Genomic DNA, 20,095 nt, shown 5'->3' with positions numbered 1-20,095 from the left:
AATACAAAACTACTGAAGGCTGACAATCTACACCATGGGTAAATGTTACTGTGAGAAAATGAGACTGAGTATTACGCTATTAACGTAAGGCAGGCGTCCAAGTTTCAAGTAGTAAAACACTGTGAAGAAATGAAGAGACAAGTGACAAAATATGCCAGAAAAGAGCTGGGTGACTCCAGGAGAATCACTGATCCTTTCTACACCTGGATTTTCTTGTGTGCAAAACACAGATATGTGAGCTTAACCCTGTCCCTTATATGGTTGTCAACAAGATAAAGCATAACAACACACACTTTGCATGATGCAATTATAAAATCTCCATGTAAATTTTAAGGATTACTTCTTTAATCTGGGTGCTTCCGTTGGAAAAACAAATCACAAAAGGTACAAAAATACAGTCACACTGTAAAGGTCTAAGCCACTTATCAATTTAGCTTAACAATTCTGGGGGTTCACATCCTGCAATATCACCTGTACAGTCCCCAGCCATGCAGGGAGCACGGTAGCACAGCCTCCAGTGTTCTCATCCATGTTGTCCTCCCCCCACCCCCCACCCCCACCCCCATGGTGATTTCAAGCCTCCTTTTCTTTTATACACGAATAAAACAGGTGCTACTGTTGATGCCATATACATACAAGGAAATAGAGGAGCAGAGAGATCGAGACACGCTAAAGCCACGTCAAATGGAAACGACTGAGCCAGGATCTGAATCCAGGTATGATGCTCAATACAGAAGCTCTTTTTCTACCTAAAAATACTTGAATGCTTTCTTCTAAACATGGCATGGTTCACTCTTCAGGAGCTCCCAGAAACTGTGCTTACAGGCACAGGACCTGCAAAAGTCCAGCACGAATGGAGAAGCCCACAAGGCTCCGCCTCTAGCTAAGAACCTATTGTTGTCTTTGGGGGTGTGGCCATCAGTTAGGTTGCATATGCTCCCTCCAGTAGGTGGCTCCACATCCATGCACATGTGTACAAGTAGCACTAAATAGGCTCAGAAGGTTACTTATAAAAAGCAAAAAGGAGGAGAAAATGAATTTGGGAGGGGGGAAACAAATGAAGTAAAGTTGGAATGGGGGAAATGAGAGGCAGATATGATAATATTTCATTATATACATGTATAAAATTCTCAAAAAATCTTTTTAAATGAAAAAAATACTACAACCCTGCACTTTGGAATAGTTTGGTAAAGTTGAAAATAATAATGGAGGTACTTTCATACCTTCACAACAAGCTCTGTTATTGACAAAGAGAGTAAGAGTACAACTGACCAAAAAAAAGTGTACAACTGACTGTGGTATTAATCATAAGACAAAATGTGCAGCAATCACAATTAGCACACAGCACTTAAGAATCTGTTGAGAAAAAGAACGAGCCAGGTGTAGTGGTGCATGCCTTTAATCCCAGCACTTGGGAGGCAGAGTCAGGTGGATCTCTGTGAGTTCAAGGCCAGCCTGGTCTACAAAGTGAGTCCAGGACAGTCAAGGCTACACAGAGAGACCCTGTCTCAAAAAAACCAAAAGAAAGAAAAGAAAAAGAAAGGCCACAGCTGCAGACTCACTGCTCTGCAATATCATATAAAATCTAACCCTTTCCTATCATCTAATTATTGAAAAGAAAATGGAACTTAGATTTTAAATGAAATCCAACTTTAAAATGTTGACAAACAGCCAATTTTTAAGAGTCTGAGATTAGGCAAAGTGGCTTGATTCCCGCCCCCCTCCATCTGTATATAAAAGCCCTCACTCTTGAGGTGACTATTTGGAGATATGGTCTTCACGGAAATAATTAAAAGTAAATGAGGTCATACAGGTAGTACACTAATCACAGAAGATTAATCCCTTAAGAAGAAACAAGAGACTTCTCTGTCTCTTCACTTACACAGCAAAGAAGGGAGGTAAGCAGCCTGCGCAGCACATCTGACTATGCTGAGACCCCATCCCTAAAGTCTAGCCTCTGGAACTAAAAAATCAGAACTTCTGTTGTTTAAAGCATCCAGTTAGTGGGATTTTGTTTTAACAGCCCTACATATACTAAAGAGTTTTCATTCCTATTAAAAATACTATAGACATTTGCAAATACCCTAAGTGTTGATCAATAGAAGACTGGCTAAATAAATCAGTCCTTAACCATACAGCAAAAATTATACAAACAGAACAATGAAGCATTTTTATGAACCTATAGGGAAATATCTCCAAAGTATATTTTTAAATAGGTAAAGCAAACAGTAGAACAATATGCAGAATATGTTACTATTTATATATAAAAGGGAAGGGAAACTATAATTAAATTACAATCTCAAGGCTGGGCGCAGTGTTGCACGCCTATAATCACAGCATTCGGGAGGTAGAGGCAGGTGGATCTCTATGAGTGTGAGGCCAGCCTGGTCTTCAGAGCAAGTCTAGGACAGCCAGGGCTACACAGAGAAACCCTGTTTTGAAAAAAAAAATTACAATCTCAAAAATAAATTTAAAATATTAAGGGATAAAAAGGCAAATATACATGTAGAGAAAGGGGAAATAATATAATTATATTTTAATTAAATGCATAAAAACAAAATGAAACCAGATAAAAAATAATAAAGCAAAGGAAAAAAGTTAAACAGTGTATACGTGTGTATATTCATTATTTGATATATTCGAAATCTCCACAACGAATCATAGTAAACTATTAACTTCAGCTGCCTTCAGTGAAGAAGGACAAGTGGTTAACGGACAAGAGAGAATTTTCACTGTATAGCTTTTTGTTTATGCTGGGTCTTGAGCCATATGGAATGTTACCAATTTAAAATATAACCAATAAGGAAAAGCAAAATAAACAATCTGCTAAATGAGAGTTTAAATTTTTTAGGGAAAACAAAGCATTTATGAGAGCTATAATTGGTATATAGGCTAATTATTTAAACCTCTGGCCTAAATTAAGGTTGTAGTACTTTTTAGGATAAAAGGAAAGATGTTAGGAAACAGACAGGCAGGAAAATATTTTGCCAACTAGGTGGATGAGGAAACTGAGAAAGAAGGAAAAGCTTAGTTTTTTGTGCATAAGACATTAGAGATACAACTACATTTTCTCACTGCTTGCTATACTTTCATAAGTTTTTAAAGTGTTTTATTTTGGGGTTTTTTTTTTTTTTTTTTTTTTTTTTTGGTTTTCCGAGACAGGGTTTCTCTGTGTAGCCTTGACTGTTCTGGACTCACTTTGTAGTCTAGGCTGGCCTCGAACTCACAGCAATCCACCTGCCTCTGCCTCCCAAGTGCTGGGATTAAAGGCATGCGCCACCACGCCCGGCTAAAGTGTTTTTACAACATTAAAGCAGTATGTTTCTCAATGCCATTCAATCAAGTAGTTTCTACTGCAATCTCTAATTCACTGAGGAGAACATTAAAATGGTAAGGTGGTAGTTACAACAAAATGCCAAACTGTTAGTGGTTTGAAATACTGTATTTTTCAGACCATAAGACACATTTCCCACCAAGAGTGGGGGGAAATTAGGGTGTGCCTTATGGTCCAATTTCTGTTTTTACTGTTTTTCTTGTTTTATTGCTCTAAAAACTGAGTGCATCTTATGGTCAGGTGTGTCTTATAGTCCAAAAAATACGGTATCTCTATTTGTTTCTCAAGTCAGGGTTTCTCTGTGTAACTTTGGCTTTCCTGGAACTTTCTCTATAGATCATGTTGTCCTCGAACACAGAGATCTACTTACTGCTGTCTCCCAGGTACTGGAATCAAAGGCATGTGTAGCCTCCGCCTTCACTGCAGGTACCGCCAGGCAGATCAGAAAATCTTAAGAAGATACTAGAGTTACATCACTGTACCTTCAAACTCTCATGGGCTAAGTTTCAGTGATAGAACCTTACTTAAGCATATGCAAGACCCTGAATTCGATTCCTAACAACATAAAAATTGTACTTTTTAAAAGCCTAAATACACAGATAACATCTTTTTGTATATTTTATAGAGCATCTAGAGTGTTCTGAAGATTTACCACTAACTTGCTGCCCAATAATTTGTATTTCTCCCCTGCAGATACACAACATTAAAAAGTAGAACAGGGGCTGGAAAGATGGCTCAGCAGTTAAGAGCACTGACTGCTCTTCCAGAGGTCCTGAGTTCAATTCCCAGCAAGCACACGGTGGCTCACAACCATCTATAATGTGATCTAATGTGCACTGTATACGTAATAAATAATAAATAAATCTTTTTTTAAAAAAAAGTAAAACAAAGCACTCAAAACAACATAATTGGTGAGACCCTGCACTTAAATACATTATTTATAGTCAAGAAGAAGCATATCACTTTAGAAATAAGGAAAGAGGCTAGGTGATAAAGTTAAGTTGGGGTTAACAGATCAGAAATCTAACTTCTACTTATAAAGCCTAAATAAATAATATCCATACATAAGCCAGAAAGAAAATCAAATGTGGTCTCACGTTGACTTTCGGATAAAGAGATGGCATTCATTCTCTCCTTGTATTTCAATTGTAACCATAATGGATGATCACTTAGGCCAATCACACCAATCAGGTTTCTTTTCACTTACCAAAAATATGGCAGTTTGGAATAAGAGCTTAGATAGGGTGTTGGCGCATGCCTTTAATCCCAGCACTCAGGAGGCAGAGTCAGGTGATCTCTGAGTTCCATGGCTAGCCTGGTCTACAGAGCAAGTTTCAGGACAGGCAAGGCTACACAGAGAAACCCTGTCTGGGGGGGGGGAGTAAGACCCAAGATAATAAGGCCTCACAAAAATATATACCAAGTGTTTATAAGGGAAAGGTGATTTAGGTAAGGACTATGAGACAATAATATTGAGTGTCATCAAGTAGCCCTCAGTCTCAAAAAGGACACAGTTATGAACACAACGAAAAATGCAGCAGAAGGTAGTAAAGTTTCCAGAAAATTCAGGAACAGTGATGTGGTGCTTCAAACCAGTATTTATGGAGACAAAAGGAAGGGAAGTTTCATAGTATTGACTTTTTTTTTTCTTTTTGTCTTTTTTGAGACAAAGATTTTCTCTGTGTAACCCTGGCTGTCCTGGACTCACTTTGTAGACCAGTCTGGCCTCGAACTCACAGAGATCCACCTGCCTCTGCCTCCTGAGAGCTGACATTACAGCCACCATGCCCGGCTCAAAGTAATGACTTTTAAGTAGGGCCGAATGATGGACGGAATACTATAAATACTGCCCAGGAACCACATAAAAATCAAGCATATTATAAGAGTTTATTTGTCTTACAGAAGAACATCTAAGAGCTGAGAGTCTGAACAATAGCTGAGGATATAAGGAAGATCTGTTGTGGAGGGCAGGAACATCAGTAGGACTTAAATAAGAATAAGAATACAGTAGGAGGATAAAGAAAAAAATTCAAACAGAAAATGAGCTTTAAAAACTTCTCACTTGTTACAATGGTTCGTGCCTATAATTCTAGCATTCAGGAGGCTGAGGCAGGAGGATTGAGAGTTCAAGGGCAACCTGACTACATAATAAGACCTTGTCACCATTTTTTCTTTGTTACCATTTTTTTAAAGTTCCAATAATATACCAGATCCTTCAATGTACAAATGTGTGTGTGTGTGTGTGTGTATGTGTGTGTATTTTAAGCTGCACCTTTTTTTCCTCCGTGCCTAACATCCAGTATGTCAATACGCTAAATGAATTCTGTATCCCAAGGCTGTTTTTCCTTCATTCAACAATTTAAGTGGGCTCATAAAGAGCAAGTGACTCAAAAGGAAGGTAAACATATAAATGTATTGGGGTAGAGAGATGGCTCAAAGTTGAGTGCTTCCTGCTCTTCCAGAGGACCCAGGTTCAGTTCTTAGCATCCACTTCCAGCAGCTCACAATTACCGGTAATTCTGGCTTCTTTACACGAGCAGCATTCACCCATCCAGCCACATACAAAAACACATAAATAAAAAGAAAAATACATAAAACACCTAAATGTATCAAACATTAATAAGCCTGTGCAAGCCAGGCAGTGGAGACGCACACCTTTAACCCCAGCACTCGGGAAGCAGAGGCAGGAGGGTTGCTGTGAGTTCGAGGCTAGCCTGGTCTACAAAGTGAGTCCAGGACAGTCAAGGCTACAGAGAGAAACCTTGTCTCGGAAAAACCAAAAAAAGAAAAAGAAAAAAGAAAAAAGAAAGCCTGTGCCAGAGTTTTTTAAAAAAAAAAAGGATGAGTAGCCGATCTCCACCTCCTCACATAAGAAACAGACATTCTAGAAACACTAATAATAACTAGTCTTGGGCCGGGCATGGTGGCACACGCCTTTAATCCCAGCACTCGGGAGGCAGAGGCCAGTGGATCACTGTGAGTTCGAGGCCAGCCTGGTCTACAAAGTGAGTCCAGGACAGCTAAGAATACACAGAGAAACCCTGTCTCGGAAAACCAAAAAAAAAAAAAAAACTAGTCTTGGTACCTTGGCAATAAAAAACAAAAAACACCCCAACAGCAGAACCATCAAGAGTCTCATATCTGAAATGCATATACTAGAAAAATGAAGGTGGCCATCCTGATCATTTTCTCCCACCAATTTTCGTTCCCATGTGCTCTGAAAGCAAGACAGTTCCATAGCATTCTAATGCTGTGAAAGTGGCCTTGAGAACGGACTGCGTCGTTACACTGGTAACTTACACATGTGAAGTTAGATTTGCACCCTTCCTGCATTTTCTTAGCGATCTGTCCTCTAAGCTAACCTGAGGACACTGCCTAGCCTGTCTCATCAACAGTTTCCAAGAATTAATGCCTCTCTCATAAGGGTTACCCACCCCCCTAAACTTTGAAGAGGATGGGAGTCATTTATGAATCATTGATTTGCTGTCCAAAGGTCCTGTGGGCTTCATCAGCTTAGTTAAACTAACCAAAGAATCAGAAGTTTAGCAGATTAGTGGCCCTTTCTTTTGCAGCTGATAAAATCCAGTAGGAACAATGTTAAATCGCAAACAAATAGGACATGTATTCCAGCCTGTCTTTGCGCAAGCTGTTCGGCCCGCACAGGTCCTCTTTCCCTCCGGCGGGAACGTTCTTTAAGGAGAGCAAAACACTGAGTCTACCCGCAGCACTCCAGAGAAAAAACTAAAGAAAATGAAAAACAGACAAGTAGCAGCAGCCCATGCCACATATATTTTCTGAGTAAGAATTTTTAACATGAATCCTGCAGAGGAGCAGAACATCAGCACCGGCACACAACTAGTGGCGGCAGGAGGGTTTCAAAGTAGATCTTTTTATTACCGCAAACCAACTATCTCTAGTTTAAAACCCAAATTTACAGATGATTCTTTTTTTTCCTCTCTTTTCTCCGTCACTATTAGATTAAGAGCGTACAAGTACTTTATAAATTGTTTTTGCAATACCAACAATATTAGAGAAAATGAAGTATCGTCCCCCTGGCCACCTGTTAGGACGCGATTGAGTTTCTACAAGATTGTTAGGGTCAACAAAGTACAAAAAGCTTCACCTTGTGGCTAAGGAAGTCCTTTTGTGCTGGTAATCACAGCAATTCCGGCTGATCTTCCATCTACACGAATTAACCTCTTGGCCACATCTTAAAGAGCCTAGCCAGGGCTATGCTTTGGCTTCCTCCAGCAACCAAGCTCAGCCCTAAGCTGGCACGCCCTATGCAGCTCCTTGGCAGAAGGGGTCTTACCGTCAGTACTAATAGGCCAGGCACCCGACTAACTCTTCACCGCCGGTTCTCCCCCCCCCCCCTTTTAGAAGCATCTCAAGGTACCTGCTACTGCTTGGGGGGGGGAGAAAGGGGGGTGACGTAAGTGGGATTACTGTTCTTCCAAACCCTCTCCCCTCTCGCTGAGACTTTGGACGCACGGGGTTAAAACAAACCTTACCACTTAAGGAAGACCCGTAGCACTGGAAACAGGACAAACTGACCTAGACAAATCTATCCATTCCTGTCTCCTTCTAATTCTTCCCCCAAAGCCCCCTGAATTGCCCCTCTCCTCTTAGTCTCTTTTCAGAATCCTTAAGAGAACTCGTTTTCCACTGAGTTTAATTTAATTCCACATAATGTTCTTACCCCTTCCGTTCACACGCCCCCCCATCTCACTTCACTGCTAAAACCCAAAGCCAAGTGGGTGTGTGCGGTTGGCGGTGGCGACGGCAGCGGCAGCGGCGACGGCGGTGGCGGCAGCAGCGGCGGCGGCAGCAGCCGGTGGGGGGGGGGGTGTTGGAACCTAGATTGAGGACAGGAGAGCGGAGGAGGACCGAGTCACTTACCGCCCGCGTCTCTAGCTGAGGACTCCTGAAGTGTCCGGAGCTCTTGCAGTCCTCCCGGAGACTCGTACTCCAGAGCTGATCTCAAGACAGCTGTTCCCCTTGCACCCGCCCATGTCTGACAGCGCGCCTGGTAACGCGCTTTAGCCTTCGCTTTCTTAATCCCCCACCTCCCCGTTTTCTCCAGCTTGGAAAAGGATGGGGAACACGAAAAAGGAACGAAATCAATTCAGACCCAGCTGGGCCACCCTGGAAACAAGGGAAACAAAGCTTTTAAGCATCCAAGCCCCGACTTCCTAAAAAGAATCCTCCCACTGCAGCCTTCGCGGTGCTAAAAATACAGCTGCTTCTCCAGAGCGAAGTGGCGAGCGCTGAAGCTCCTGCGTTCCCCTTTTACCTCAACCGATTCAGTTCCGGCCAAGCCTATTCTCCACCCACCTCAGAACTCCTCACACCCTCGCCTAGTGAGGCGGGGCGGGGTTTCGGCAAAGCTCCCGAAGCTCAGAGCACGACTTGAACGCAAAGTTGAGACCAGAAGGAGTCAGTCAAGACCCACAAGGAAGAGAGCGCCAGAGGAGCCCCTCCACACAGAGGTTAGCGCTGCACACCAGGCGCCTTCCTAAAAAGAAAGGTTGAAAAAAAAAACGCCAGGGTTGGTCGAAACATATAGGAAAACACCGGCCCAGGGCAGGGGCTTCTACCTGAGTGGGAGGCACTCCCGCGGGACCGCGCCTGAGAGACTTCTCGGTGGTACCTGGCTGCTCCACTGGTACACCCAGCCCGTGAGCTCACAGCCTGCGCGCCCGCCAGGCAACCTGAGTAGGTGGAGTGCTTTAGCTCTTTCTCTGACAGAACTAGGCCCACAAGAGAGGTGCGACTACCACGAGGACTCCACCTAGGGTGGAGTTCCTTAAAAGGGACAAGTTGCCGCTAGGGGGGAGTGGAGTAGGAGGGGGTGGAGATCTGTAAGGCAGAAAAGGCGGGGGACAGGGGAGGGGGTGGGGCGAGACCTAGGCGCTGGGAGCTGGCCTCGCCCGCCCGTGGCGGCCGTCTCTGTGGGCCTCCTGCAGCAGCAGGTACGACTGAAATCCATCTCAGTGCATCTTTAGTCCCTGACACAGGTTTTCAGGCACACTAGTTGGTCACCTATCCTCCGGGATTTAAGCTCTCCAGAGGAAGATGAAAAGGGTGTGGTGAGGAGTAAGGGATGTCTAGGAAGAAAGGGATGGAGAGTGCCAGAAAAAATGCTAACTGTAAGCGGATTTTTACCCTCCCAGTTCTCCATGGCAACGTGTGGCAGTAGCAAGGACAGAGGGGTCACAGTGTCTTTTTAGGGATGATGCTTAAGAGGAAAGGAGATTGGAGCTGGGTGAATTTTCTAGCAATAGATAAGAGAAGGTGAGGATAGAGAAGAAGGTGGCTAAAAGCAGAGTTGAACCTGAATTGCTAACACCCTGTGGCCCTGGTAGGGAGAGTTCAGAAAGGCTTTCTGAGTCTCCCAGCTACCAGCTCTCTAAGAATAGAGTTCTCAACCTCCTGAGACCGCCTCTCAGCCAAGCATTGGCTAACATCCCTGAAGAACTGAACCCATAGAATAGAAGCCACGTTTCCAGCATTTTCTTGCCCTTGCCTTAAAGTCCTTCTGTAGTTCATTTTAATGGAAACCCAGGAAGTCACAGACAACCACAGCCACCTTCCAGTGTCTCTTCCCTACCACAATTCTGTTAAAGGGAAGGCAAAAGAGAGAAAAGAAACAAAAGATAGGATGAGAGAGAGCAGCCAAGCCAGAGAAATAATATGTTCCATGTATTCAGCATCTCATATGGGCAGTTCACTCAGACAGGTACCATTATAGTCATCAGTTTTCCTTTATTCCTGATAACAACTCTGAACAGTAGGTAGCACTATATTTTATGCCCCGTCTGGGAGTACTGAGGATTGAATTCAGGGCCTAGTGTATTCTAAGTAAGCACTCTACCAGTCAGCTGAGTACGTAGCTCATTTTTTGATGTTGTTTGTTTGTTTGAGATGGGAAGTAGTCTTTAGAACTCAAACTAATGTAGTCTAGGCTGTCTCTCAAACTCACCAGTCTCCTGCCTCAGCCTCCTTGGTTCTAGGTTTAGAGGCATGCAGTGTCACTCACAGCTTCTTTAAAAAAAAAAAAAAAGAATAAGAAAACTGAGGGTCACAGATCAGTATGTGCCCAGCATGTATGTCCATTTGCTTAACTGTTGTTTCTGCTCAGATATGTTTGAAACATCTCATTTTTTTCTTCTGTCCCCAAATAATCTCTTCTTCCCCTGGTAGTTTACCAACAACCCAACCGTCCAAGGCAACACCTCAGACTCCTGTAACCTTTTGTGATGATTTTGCCCTTGCCTGTATCTCAAGCAGCAGGGTTTTTGCTGTTCTACTAGATCTTACCCAGATTCGAAATCCCTGATAATCCTAGGCTTTTTCCAACGTCTGGCTCACGAGACACCTTACCTTCTCATTCTGAAGTGGCTTAAACCCTGTGCCCACCTTTTCTTAAAGGACCAGGCAAAGGTCATCTGCTCTCCCTATTTAACTCATTCAGCAAGAACTGAACATTTCCTTCTGCACCACTAGGCACCTATGTGTTGTCTTAGCTACGTCTCCTTGTTACTACACTAGAAAGTCCTGGAGGTTAGGCATCAAGTGTTAGTTAGTGTGTCTATAATATAGATGCTAGGTATCAGAATCATTAATAGTTACTGAGCAGTAAGTATGTCCTGAGCTCTGTTCTAAGCCCCATGGAATCATTCTGACAGTGGCAGTGGTACAGGTAAGTAGTATCACTGTCATTCCTATATGTAGAAACCAAGGGACAAAGATTAAACACCAGGCACATGCACCTGCTATGTGAAAGAATATCCCTAGCGTAGGGGTTTTTATAAGTGCCTTGCTATCTCTCTATACCATATTTCCATCACTGCCTACACCCCCGCCCTTATTAGGAGAGAGACATACAATGTACATACAATTCTACATATTTTTAAATGGTCACTTTGTCCCTTGAATCCTGCTCTTCGTGTATAAAATATGGAGACTATTGCTTTTTTAAAAAGGATATTTCAAAGCCAGGCATGGTGGCGCACGCCTCCCAGCACTCAGGGAGGCAGAGGCAGGCGGATCGCTGTGAGTTTGAGGCTAGCCTGGTCTACAAAGCAAGTCCAGGACAGCCAGGGCTACAGAGAGAAACCCTGTCTTGAAAAACCAAGAAAAAAAAGGCAGGGGGTGGTGGATATTTCACTAGTGCAAGGCTATCTTCAGTAATGATGGAAGATTTTTAGATTCAAAGATATAAAACTATTTCTATCAAAAACTAATAAATGAAGACAGGTAGATTCCTGTAATAAAATTTAACATCAATAGCCACTAGAATTCTTTATCTAGGCTAGGTGTACCCTTCAGTCATGGGGAAATTCTCTGTCCAGTTTATGCAGGCTCCAGAAGATGTGTCCATTTGACTTTTTTTTTTTTTTTTGAGACAGAGTTTCTCTGTGTAGCCTTGGCTGTCCTAGACTCACTTTGTAGATCAGGCTGGCCTCGAATTCAAAGAGATCCACCTGCCTCTGCCCCCCACCCCCACCCCACGAGTGCTGGGATTAAAGGCATATGCCACCGGCTAGATGTGTCCATTTAAAGATAATCAAATAATTTATACTCTTGCTAAGAGTTTTTCTGGTTCTCTGATTTACTTTACACCCTAGTATTTTTCTGCCTCAACTGCATTATATGGGAACCACTGTATCAGATTGTCAAATGTAGATTTTTGGGAAAACCAAGTAAATTATTAAATATTAGGTGAATAAACTCGAGACTCTTTCTTAGCCATTCTTCCATTGAAATATGCTGAGCACCTATGCTACAACACGACGAACTAAAGTCACCCACTCTCTCCTAGATTTTCCAGTTTCGGATCCCTCGACTTCATTATAATCCTGTCTATTGGTCCACAGTTTTCCTTTGTAGTTTTTAGACATGATATCCGTCTTGCTTGAATGAGAATGCAAAGTGACTCGCAAGTAACTATGTACCCCAGCACCACAGTGGTAAAGTTAATGGGAAAGATAGGCGTTTTCCTTGATGGTCTTTGTCTTGGTTCTTTATTTTTCCATACTGTGGATCGAAGCCAGTGCATTGTGTATGTTTGGCAAGCACTCAACCACTGAACCGTACCCACCCTTGTTCTTGGCCTCTTGTCATATCAATAATCAGCATGGCTGATGTCCTTTATGTCAGATGGAAGGTTGTAAGGGGACAGACATGAAGGACCAGATGTTGTAATGTTTCTTCCTTCGAGGAAGCACCACAGGCTCCCTTTTTCTTAGGCGGCTTAAGAAATAAATAGTAACCTGCAAGATCTTCAACCTCTTCCATTGCATCTGCCTCTTCCATTGCATCTGAAGCACAAGGCAGACTGAGTGCTTGCAGAAACAAACCTTCTACTCTCTTCTACACGTGTAAAGAAGCCGGGAAGGTTAGAGTTAAATTCCATGCTGAACTGAAAGGAAGCCTACAGACACCCAGGTCTCAGAAGATGCTGCTCTTTCCTGCCCTTCCTTCTCATCCTTCTCCTGCTTCTCTTCCTCCTCCCAAATGCCAGCCAACAAACTACCAGGGTGGAGCCCAGAAGGATGGCTAGAGGGAGAAGAAGAGGGAAAGCCTCAGGAGGAGGCGTCCACCCTCCCTGTTCCCACTAGAACAACAACAACAGTTTTCAAATACTTGAAAAGCTCAGGCTGAGGAGAATGCATGGCAGAAAAAGGGCCTAAGGTGATCAGGGAAGGGTGGAAACAAGACAAGGGACAGGATTCTGGGACCCAGCAGGGTAGAACAGCCTGGAGACAAGGAGGGGTATCACGTAGAACATATACTGAAAAAGCTGCCCTCTTCTGTCACTGTTGTTCCTGAGACAAACAAAAATATTGCCCAAAGCAGTGCATAGCTCAGACCAGGTGGGGACTTTTTTTTTTTTTTGCTCTGCAGTTCCCTAGTGGGAAGTCTCCCTGGAAGCTCAGCTAGAAGGAGACCTTTTGCCTTCCTGCTAGTGTTGAACCAGTGTTGAGTTCCTCCCACGTCTTAGAGGACAACACTAAGGTTACTGGCAGCAAAGAATTCCAAAGACACGTGGATGAAGCCTGTCTGCGTAGCTGAGAAGACCAGACGTGGAAAACTGGGAGGGAGTTTTGGTTTATAAGCTGTGCAAAGTTGAGCAAAGCTTTCCATGTCCCTAGACAGCAGTTTCTATACGGATTTCTTTTTTTTTCTTTTCTTTTTTCTTTCTTTCTTTCTTTCTTTCTTTTTTTTTTTTTACAGAGATTCTGTTAGTATTTGTTTCACAGAACTGTCAAAGAGATTAAATAAGACACAGAGGAGGCTTTGCAGTGACTAGTGAATTTAAGTTTTAGGGCTTCTTTCCCAGAATGGGAGGAATCAGCCCGCTTTTTCCCGCTTCAAGTTTCCAGATTTCGATCAGCAATCAGTCCCTGAAAAAAAAAAACCTACCTCAGCTCAGGTGAGATTACAGCCTTCAAAGCACTGTCTTGGCACAAAGGAAACTCAAAGGTTAACTAGTAGCACTCTTAACAGTGGAACCTCTGAACTTTGAGTCTCCTCTCTGGCCATAGAAGCTGAAGCAACGGCCAGTATTCTTTCTATTTCCTATCCTTTTGCACATAAACATACCAATTTATAAAAACAGTAACCAACTGTTTGCTTTAAGACGCCCAGAGGCACAATTAAGCTCACCTTAGAAAAGTCCAGTGGGCCAGGAGCATGTGGCCAGAATTGGAAATCTTCTGGGCATTATACCACGGCAGGCAAGCTCTAGCAGGCCTACAAACTCCTATAAATTTAGTTGTGCTTTAGGCTACTAACTTCATGAGTAAAAAGCCTGATTAGCTGTAGTGGTGGGTGGTGGTGGTGGTAATTGGTAGTAGTTATTGTTGTTATTGGTGGTGGTGGTGGTGGTGGTGGTGGTGGTGGTGGTGGTGGTAGATATGTTAGGATAAGAAGTTCGGGCTCCCATGGATTTTTCACAGCACCCAGATTACAGAAGTTACCACACCCATAAATTGGAAGAAGGAAGAGTCTTTACAGTCAGCAACCAAGTCAAACCAGAAAGACTGGGAGCCTCAGCCTCACCTATAGGAAAGGGGTAATAGCCTTGGCCCCGTCCCTAGAATGTTCCCATATTCCCAAGTCAGTATAAGATGGATTCCTGCTTTCATGTAAACAAATAAGCATATAAAATTATCTAAGGAAATTTATAAATAGGACAGGGATTTCTTTATCACTGACCTAATCCAGGAGTGCTAGGTCCCCAAAGGCACAATAAGCAGTTATCACATCCCTATAGAACTGTATGGTCTATTGCTCATTGTCCCCAAACAACTAAGAAATTGACCCTTACTCTGGAGACCAGAGAAGTCTATCACTTCTCTCAGAAATTAAAATGGAAACTCAGAAGGGGGTTATGCCAATGGTGCGTTCTCGAAATCTTCCTTAACACACACTATGAAAAGTACTGACTTTTGATCCCTTATTTCCTTCATTCTTCACGTCACCAAATAGCCTTGTGTTGTAGTAGTTCTGATCCCTCCAGTCGATACCACAAATATAGTTAAGGCAGTCTGACAGGGAGTGACAATGACAGGGCATTACTCCCTCAAGTCAGTACAGCAATGAATTTAAATGAGGGTGGCAGGCTGATTAGCAGCAGCAATTCACTTCCTAAGATGAGATAAATGGTTTGATCAGGGACAAGGCTCTAATTAGTATGCCATGGGGATACACCTGTTTACATGGTAGAACCACCCAACTGAAATGGTCAGGGCTGTGTGGCCAAGTGGAGTAAATAGGCACAAAGATGCTGAAAATAACACGTGGGAGGCACAAATCCTCGAAAGAATTGCTCACCCTAGTTACAGAGTGTTGGAATGAAAAAGGCCCCATGCTATTATTTCAGTGTATTTTCAACATGTGCCACATATACCAATACTGGCATGAAGGATCATTTTGGGTGGCACACAGATAAATATTTTCCCATAGTGTGTTTTTATTTTTCTGGCTACCTTCTATTTGCGGAAAATAAAATGGCTTTCCATTTTCAGTCCTGCTATTTTTGTAGAACTTTATTTTTATTAAAGTATGCCAGTTCATTTAAAGATAATAAGTAAATAATGCTACAGATAATGTTCCAAGTTAGGAAAGTAACTCAAACATAATTGTTCATTAGCAAGACAGCGTGACTCTAACTAACCCAATTCAACAATTCATTTATTGGATAGACATCTTGGTTTAGAGGGTGTTAACACCCTAATCTACAAATAAAAATCAAACTTGTCTGTTTCTCCTGTAGCCATGGCAGAACTGCTAATAGAGCATGTTGTTTAACACTGAACCCAGGGTTTTGTTTTGTTTGGCTTGGTTTGGTTTTTGGAGACAGGGTTTCTCTATGGAGCAGCCCTGGCTGTCCTGGACTCCCTTTGTAGACCAGGCTGGCCTTGAACTCACAGAGATCTGCCTGCCTCTGCCTCCTGAGTGCTGGGACCACCGCCTGGCCCCTAAAAGGCTTTCTTTTTAGCTCTTATATCATGGTGCATACTTCTCTTGTAGGGGACACTGCATTTTATTAAATTTATCTTTTATGTTCAATCTTACTCATTTGAATATTAGGTCCTTGATATCAGGAGTTTAATCACCATAGTTCAATTATCTTCATGTCTTCATTTCTGAATACAGTGCCTGTACCGTGGCAAATGCCCAGTGAAAGTTGGTACAGTGTAATAATTACAAATTAGAGCTACATGTCTGCATATTAGCACTGCCTTCATCACTCAGGAGCTGTGTGGCACTGGACAACTTAGATAAAACTACTGGGTCTTAGTTTCCTTATTCATAAGATGAGGATAATGAAAAAAAGCTGCCAAATAGGACACTGAGAAGATAAGGTAACAATACATGTAGCTGGTACAGAGTGAGTACTAGTACATTTTGCTATTACAGGCAAAAAATCTCTAACCTGGAAATCTAAAATGATCCAAATTCTGATGCATTTTGAGTGCTTAGATAGCACAAGTGAAAACTTTCCTCAGCTGCCCTCACAGTATTACAGTTGAACCATAGTTACACTAGAGCTGGTAAGATGTGCTGATGACACACCTGATGAACTGAATGTGATGCCCAGAACTCACATGCATGGTGAACAGTCATAGGCAGAACTCTCACGATGGCTTCCCTGATTTCCAGGTGTGGAAATTTCACACATGCACACACAATTCCCACGCCTTAAATAAATATAAATGCAAAAATATCTTCACTAAATAATATGTAAAATGATGAGACAAGAATAAGTTTCATGTTTAAGCATGAAACCCACACACCAAGATATATTATTGTATAAATGTATAAATATTTCAAAATCAGGGGGAAAAAAAACTTGAAATCTAAAACATTTCTTTTCCCAAGCACTTAGGTAAAGGACTCACAACCTGTATTTTGTGTTGAACTCAATTACACTTTATTGGTCCTGAGACTCCACTCTAGAGAAACACAGACAGGACTACGTTTTCCATTTACGATCATTCAACTGCCTCACCTTCTTTCCTTTGTCATTCCTAATGGCTCAATCCACTTCTGTTAACATCATTTCCACACTCTTTGCTATCTGCTATCTCAGCTAGTTACGACAAATTATAGACTCCTGAATCAGCGATGCCATCTCACAGAAACCAAGAGGCTTTAGCATATTAGTTTACCAGGTAATTAAGTGCAAGAAGAAAGTCTATTAACAGAAAAACAGAAATAAAGACAAAGGAAGATTACTCCGCACTTAGTTATAAATGGGACAGAGTCCGTGCTCCACAGTAAGATATTAGGTAAGTAAATTGCAGGATGCCCGCATAATACGCTGCCAGTCAGATTTTGTGTGCCCTCTCTCCAAAGCTCATACAGTGGAACCTTAATTCTCAAGGTGGTGGTATGACGAGGGAGGGCCCTTGAGAAGCTATTAGTACTCTTATCAAAAGGCTTTGCCCCTCTCTCTTTCCATCCCTCTGGCAGTGGGAAGACAATGCTCACCCCTTCTAGAAGGCCAGCAACAGCAACAAGGTATCACCTCGGAAACAGAAAAATAGCCCTTACAAGATCGTATAAGATCCTTGATCTTACACATACCAGCTTTCAGCACAATGAGACATAAACTCTCACTGTAAATTAGCCACTATGTGATATTTTTTACACCAGCATAAAAGATATAATACAAAGACATCAGAATTTGTGCTTTTACCTATGCAAAGTGGGGCATACCTATAACCACAGATACTCAACAGGCAGAAAAATCACAAACTGCAGTCCAGTCTTAGCTGCAGGGCAAGTGCTTGTCTCAAAACAAAACCACAAAGGAATATAGTTCAGTGGGAATAGGCTTGCTTCACTTTGAGAAACCAAGTCCCAGGTTTAATCCCCCATAACTGAAAAAAAAAAAAGGAAAGGAAAGAAGGGAGGGAGAAAAGGAAAGGAAATTTAGTTTCTCAATACAGTTATGGCTACATAAAATATTAAATAGTGTTGAGTTAAAACTAAGATACAAAAGTACATGTATGGACTCCCTTTGTAGACCAGGCTGGCCTCGAACTTACACTGTTCCTCCTGCCTCTGCCTCCCGAGTGCTGGGATTAAAGGCATGCACCACTACGCCTGGCTATAAGCTATCTTTGTAGGTAGCACAGATTGTGGTAAATTTTATGTTTTCACATGCACACACATATACACAATAAATAGATGTAAAGCAATCTTTACTCTCTCCTAATTGCCTTTCCTGACATTTGCCCTCTTGAACTGCAGCCATCGAAGTCACAAATTTCTCAAGTGTCTGTCTCTAGACAGAAACTAATGTCATTAAGTAGGAGCTATAAGAAAGGACTTCAGGAGCCGGCGTGGTGGCGCACACCTTTAATCCCAGCACTTGGGGAGGCAGAGGCAGATGGATTGCTGTGACTTTGAGGCCAGTCTGGTTTACAAAGGGAGTCCAGGATAGCCACGGCTACACAGAGAAACCCTGTCTCAAAAAAAAAAAAAAAAAGAAAGAAAGAAAGAAAGAAAGAAAGAAAGAAAGAAAGGCCTTCCTTTCAGAAATGACCAGTGCTTTTCTCCCTGATTTCTTCAACCATCATTTGCGCCATGATAAGACACTGCTTTGTGAGCCAAAGTACACAAATCTTGGCAAAATGCTCTTCCACATTTACAAGGTCCAAATCAATTTTCCTTAGCAGCAATAATCACAATTTCTAATTGGGCACACCATGCATCTGTGTGATGTTCTAGTCTACGACTGCTTCTCCCAGGAGACCTCATTGTAAGATGGCAGTATCTAGCTTAGATTTACTCATGGATGTAATAAATATTTGTTAATTTCACTGACTAATAACCGATTCATCAATTTTTTAAAAATGTCATGGTCATCTGTTTTGTTTTTAGAAAGGGGCTCCTTGTGAAACCCAGTGTGATCTCAAACTTATTATGCCTCACCTTCATCTTTTTGTTTGTTTGTTTGTTTGTTTTTTGAGACAGGGTCTCTCTGTGTAGTCCAGACTGTCCTGGATTTGCTTTGTAGACCAGGCTGGCCTTGAACTCACAGAAATCTGCCTGTCTCTGCGTCCCGAGTGCTGGGATTACAGGTGTGCACCACTATGCCCAGCTCCCCACCTTTATCTTTAACTTCTCTGATCAACAAAGTTTCCTGATGATATTTGGATGATGTTTTGATGGGAATAGGGTCACTTGTAGATGCTTCCTTTCTCAAAAATGAGAACTAGGGAAAGAACTTGAGGATGAAATCAGTTGGTGCTGGAGAGATAGCTCAGCAGTTAAGAACACTGTCTGCTCTCCCAGAGGACCCAGGTTCAATTCCCAGCAACCACATGGCGGTTCACAACTGTCTGTAACTCTAAGAGCTGAAACTCTCACACAGACATACACACAAGCTAAACACCAATGTACATAAAATAAAGGTAAATAAATTATTTTTCAAAAAGAAACCAGTCTAAAGTTCTATAATAACAATAGTTCTAATTTGAATTGGGTTCCTGTTATGTGCCTACCACTTAAATCAGTTTACAAATAGTACAACAATCCTTACCAGAACCCTGTAAACACCATTGTCACTACAGAGTAAAAACTGAGACATGAGGAAGTAAAATTTTCCCAGATTCCTTGTAATCACCACTCCACTAGTCTTGACTGCTTGTATTGTTTTTATAAGCAGATATCACTATGCATCCCAGGCTGGCCTGAAACTCTCTTTTTCAGCCTCCCCAGCTAGGATTATAGGCATGCGCCACCTTGCCCACTTGTATTACTTTATTGTATTTTGATTCAAAGAAATCAGGACAGCTGGGCAGTGGTGGCGCACACCTTTAATCCTAGCACTTGGGAGGCAGAGGCAGGTGGATCACCATGAGTTCGAGTCCATCCTGGTCTACAAAACGAGCCTAGAACTGCCAAGATAACACAGAGAAACTTTTGTCAAAAAAAACTTAAAAAAAAAAAACCCAAGATGAATATAGCATAGGAATAAATGTTTCACTTGAAACTTCCTGTTTAAAAAAAAAAAAGAAATCAGGATGTGCTATAGGATCCTCAGACATAGGTACTTCCTATCAAATAAGAAACTTTTAAATTTATACACATTTTTCAAAATGACAATTCTTTTTGCAAGCCCATTATCTGTCCTTGATTGTGCTGTGCTGGAATGACAGAATGGGAGTGATTCCTGTACTGAAGGACAAAATAAAAACAAAGCAAGAGGCATTTTTTTCATAGTGACCCAAGAGGCAT

At 42.1% G+C, this 20,095-nt stretch overlaps 1 protein-coding gene across 6 annotated transcripts in view; it reads right to left on the bottom strand.

The window, feature by feature from the left end:
- Nucleotides 1-20,095, bottom strand: part of KLF8 (KLF transcription factor 8) — a 151,924-nt gene that overhangs the window by 25,735 nt on the left and 106,094 nt on the right. Inside the window, exons 1-2 of one of the 6 annotated variants that reach the window (XM_084791095.1) lie at nucleotides 8,932-9,062; nucleotides 8,234-8,479 (exon numbers count right to left, since the gene is read on the bottom strand). The exons of 3 other annotated variants lie outside the window; for them this stretch is intronic. The gene's annotated coding sequence lies outside the window, so the exon portion shown is untranslated. Of the gene's footprint in view, nucleotides 1-3,704; nucleotides 3,753-8,233; nucleotides 8,755-8,931; nucleotides 9,063-20,095 lie in introns of those variants that run through there. 2 more of the 6 variants (XM_084791094.1, XM_084791099.1) reach the window with 2 other exon arrangements.

The sequence above is a fragment of the Acomys minous genome (assembly GCF_964271855.1).
Source record: "Acomys minous genome assembly, chromosome: 7".
NCBI classification, from domain to species: domain Eukaryota; kingdom Metazoa; phylum Chordata; class Mammalia; order Rodentia; family Muridae; genus Acomys; species Acomys minous.
Note: the sequence above shows the minus strand (reverse complement) of the source record. Positions and strands in the feature narration are given on the sequence as shown.